Consider the following 5,139-nt stretch of genomic DNA (forward strand, 5'->3'; position numbering starts at 1 on the left):
CCAATGTCCACACACACACAGTACTACACACACACACACACACACACACACACACACACACACTACACACACACACACACTACACACATTAGTTTGTTTGTTATAAATTTTTATGTTTTTTAGTTATAGAAATGTTAGAAATTATTCTGTTTTTTAGTTATATAAATATTAGAAATGTTAGTTTTATAGAAATGTTATAAATGTTTTCTATTTTTTAGTTATAGAAATATTTATAGAAATGTTTGCAATTTTTTTGTTTTTTAGTTATATAAATATTAGAATTGTTATGGAAATGTTAGTTATATAATCATGAAATTTTAGAATTAGTTTTAGTTAGATGAATTAGATTAATGTCAAATTGTTAGAATTTGCATATATATAGAATTTTAGTTATCACAATCCAATCATTTAAAAAATGTTACTTTTGCGGGCATATAGTATTTGTTCTCGACAATATGCCCGTCCCGCATCCTCGCCGTTGACCCGTTCGCGACGACGTCATGCTTCAGGGGACCCATGTCCGGGACTGGGCTCCGCCGGGCTGGCACTGGGAGGTGCTACCTGGAGGGGCACGCCGCTTGGTGAGGAACCCGACCTCGGGTCCCGTCGTCGGCCCTGATCTTCTTTGGTGGCGTTCGCGTGGGCCACATTCGATGCAGAGGCAGCCGGCCCCGCCGGAGGTGGTGCGTCGTCGTGTCAGGGAGGAAGATGAGCATGTCCATCGCTACATGGCTGCTATGGACGACGTCAGGTTCTCCACTACTTGGCGGGTTCTTTGGGCAGATGACTGGAGATATGATCCTGTGATGGTTCCTTCTCTTTGGATGTGCACCTCCCGCGCCCCAGGAACCGCGAGTGGCGCCCTAGATTCTTCTGTAGTACTCGATCTTTGTTAGGTACCTAGCCAGTGATGTATTCGATAGATAGTATTCGAGACGATGTATTCAAGATTATATATATTAAGACGATGATGTATTCGAGATTATATATTCGAGAGGATGTATTCGAGATTCAGATTTTCCTTATTGATTAATTGCATCCATGCATTGTAATTTGAATACTAAATTGTTTTATATTTCTTCTGTATTATTAGTGAAGTAAAAGCTATGGCGGACAATACCGGCAGAGAGAGAGAAGAGGAATTGTTCGGCATCATACGCAGCCCTCACAGGCTAGATGATCTGAATGAAGCAGATGACGGCTCCCAATATCTTAACAATACCGGAGAGGGTGATGAAAAGATATTCGATCTCGACGACCGGGCTGATGAAGTCATGAACTATGATTATGATTATGACACAGACAATGTTTGTGATGACACAGACAATGCTGATCTTCAAATAACAAACACTACCGGCGAGGTATATTTATATAAGCATGCATCATGGTGATCATCACATGTTTTTTTATTGAAGATATATTAACGAATCGATCTTTCTTCTTTCAGCCCTCCGGATCGAGGAAATCTGCTTCTATAGACAGCAAGACAAAGCGAGGCCCGGGCAGATTGTTGAAGGATGGTGTAAAGTACCACATCGAATCCATCAAACCTAGTGGCGAACCCCTCACGCCTAAGAACATTGCGAACAAGTGGACTCGTCAGTGCGGAGTTCTTGTGAAGGACAAACTCCTGATCTCCATTCAAGAATGGAAAGAGCCAAAGACTAAATGTCCAGGTGTTACTTGGGTCGATGGCAGAGCCAAAGAAGACCTGGTGAAATCTCTGATGGAACATTTCACCCTACCAGATCATTTCACTAAAGCAGATGTGGACAAAGTCAAGGCCGCTGCTCTTAAGAAGATGACAATTGCATTCAACACCCACAAGAAAACTGTATGGGCCAACTACCTCGCTAATGAAAGGAAGACTCCAGATTTCAAGGGAACATTGGAGAAGCAAAGAGAACATTGGGATGATTTCGTGACCTTCAAGGACTCAGAAATATCTAAGGAACGGTTGATGAAAAACAAGGCAAATGCCGCAAGAAAGACGCAGTTCCATAGGCTGGGTCCAGGTGGCTACGCGGTGGCATTGCCTAAGTGGGATAAGTCTGAGCAAAAGATGGAGGATGCAGGGGTCACTCCGGTTACCCGGCACTGGCCCCCCAGGTGCAGAACTTGGTTCTATGCACATGGGGGAGCGCTGGACCCGAAGACAGGCGGAGTTTCGCAGAAGGCAAGTCTAAAAGGAGCCGAACAAAAGATAATTGATGCAATAGATGAAGCTCGAAGGGGGGTGTTCATGCCCAATAGAGAGAACGGCGAGCTTAAGCGCGCCCTGGGAAATCCTGAACACCCGGGAAGAACACGAGGCATGGGCGTTATTCCCTGGTATGAGGGCTTTTCAGAATGAAACAAGGACTACAGGAGCCGTGCAAGAAGGAAGATGGAGGAGGAGAAGAAAAGGAAGCTGGAGAAGGAGCAGAGGAAGTAGGACGCAGAACGCCTTCAAGGCCTAGAAGCAAGGCATGCGGACCTGTCACTCAAATTCCAGCAGCAGCAACAGCAGATCGACTCACTTAGCCAGGAAACGGGGTCTCAGCAGTGGCAGCAGCAAGTGGATGATCGTCCAGCATTGGATAGCACCGTCCCATCCATGCCGAGAAGCAGCGTTGGTTCTGCCTCGGGCGACACACTGCTGGATAAATACCCTGTGGATGACATTATAGAGAACACTAAATGCGAGCTACACTCCAAAATGAAGAACATATCCATGAAGGTGGCGGACGGCGTTGCTTTTCCAGTTACCCCCGAAGCAACCTACCATTGCATCCCGATTCCAGAGGCTATGCTCGTGTCATGGTTGATGAAGTGGTGGACCCATATTCGGGGCTAACGCTTGACATTCCTGGAGGTGAAGACGAGCGCACACTCGGAGAGGCCATACATCGTATCATCCTATGGAGAAAGGATTGCATAATCTTTCGAAGTCCACCGACACCGCGTTGTCTGCCGACTCCTCGAAGTCCGCCACCGAGTCAGCAGACTCCCGCTCCTCCAAGTCCACGAACGCGTGAGACGACTCCTCCTCGAAGTCCGCCACCTCCTCCAAGTCCCCGAACACGTGAGCTGACTCCTCCAGTTTCAAGCCCGGCACAGCGTCATGCCACTTCTCCGGTTGCAAGTCCGGCACCGTGTCAGGCCACACCTCCTGCTTCAAGTCCGGCACATCGTCAGTCCACTTATCCTGGTCCAACTCCACGTCAGCCTTCTCCGCCGTCTCAGCAATCACAGAAGAGACATCCCGCAGCTTTGGTGCGTAGCGGTATGAGTCGAGGTAGTTCAGGAAGTACAGGCGAAGGCAAGCGATACAAATATGGTCCAAGCCTCGCTCCTCTTCCTCAGAGGCCTTACGACATGACTAAGGAGCAAAACACAGCCATAGTGCAAGCCCAAGTGCACGCCCATTTTGGACCGAAACCGGCACCGCCGCCAAAGGAGAAAGTGCCTGAGAAAGTAATTGACCACTTCATTCGTATGGCTAGAGAATCAGCTCCCAAGCCTATTGACTCGGACTATGAGCGCCAAATCAGGAAGGCACATCAAGCACGACTACAGAAGGAAGCCAGCTCAAGCTCGAGCCAACAAGCAGCTGGCAAAAAATGCGGGAAAACCATTCCCTAGTTGGAAGAACAGGCGGCGCAAGCAATCCCCTCGCTTGTTGTGCCAACAACACATGAGAGGAGTAGTACGCGCGCCAAATATTATTGTGGGCAAACCGTTAGCGTTCCCCAGCATGGCGATGTGGTAATAACAGAGGATCATATAATGCAGGCTCAAATGCTCAATATCTCTGTTGGACAACTCCTCGAAATCGAGCCCATGCCTACGCTTAAAGAATCGGAAATAGCATGGCAATATGTCTGGGGCAAACCTTTGGTCCATCCAGACAAGGTCAAGGACCTCCCAACGAGAATGTATCAATTGCATCAATGGTACATGAACATTACCAAGATTTCCAATCGAGAGTCCCTCATGGTGAATGTCAAGCATGAGCATTATTACCATGAGAAAGCTCTGGCCATTGAGTATCTAGAACTATTTCAGTTATTTAATCAAGACGCACTCGACAAGTCTATCGTCAGTTGCTATTGTCTATAAGTGATTTCTTTCTGTAATTTAAGTCTCAAGCTAGTTACGTAGTGATAATTTTGATCAATCATTACATGTAATTATCCTCACTATATTCTTTTTCTGTGGTATTATATGCAGGATGAAGATGTATGAAATGAAAAAAGCTGGACGCTATGGCGTTGGGTTCATTGACCCAAATACCATTAATCAGGACATATGGGAGATTGAACATTGTAAAACTGCTGTAGAGGAAAGCATGCTAGAGTTCTTGAAGCGCCTCAATACCTTCGAAGATATACTACTTCCTTACAACTTCCCGTGAGTCACACTGTCTTGTACTACAAATTCTGTTTTTGCTTACTAGCTAGCTAGATGTTAATAATTAAGTGTATACGGTTTACGGTAGTTGATTAATTTTATGCACATGCCCGCTTAATTAAGACATGCAAACGTGTGCGTATGCAGTTGGCACTGGGTCTTGATAGACATTAAAGTTGAGGAAGGAAAAGTTGAATTACTGGACTCACTAATTAAAGAAGATAAAGACTACACCATCGTGAAGGGGATAGTCAACAGGTAATTTCAATCATTATTAACTATTAGTTCCTGATATGAACTATTTAATAACCCCTTTATTAATTTTCTTTGCCGGCGGGCAGGGCATGGGCAAAGTTCATCGCGGTGACTCCAGGAGAATGAAAAAAAATTGTTTTGGCATCGACCCAAGGTAAGTAATTAAGTAGTACTAGCTAGCTACCATCTTTTTAATTCTTGTTTCAATATCATTAATTAATTATTATGCTTGATTAATCATTATCTGATTCAATTCCATTCTCGTAAAGGCCCTGAGGCAGGCGAAAGGGAATAATCTATGTGCATACTACGTTTGCGAGAACATTCGCATGATGACGTGCGGAAGGAGCAGATCTGATAGACAGGACTGGGTACGTTTTTGTCAGAACAATATTCACACCATTATCGGTATCTAGTCACACAACTAACACACATGCATATTGATCTCCTTTTTAACAGTTCAGATCGGTGCAGGATAAGCTCCTACCATCG

The sequence above is a fragment of the Triticum dicoccoides genome, chromosome 5B (genome assembly GCF_002162155.2).
Source record: "Triticum dicoccoides isolate Atlit2015 ecotype Zavitan chromosome 5B, WEW_v2.0, whole genome shotgun sequence".
NCBI classification, from domain to species: domain Eukaryota; kingdom Viridiplantae; phylum Streptophyta; class Magnoliopsida; order Poales; family Poaceae; genus Triticum; species Triticum dicoccoides.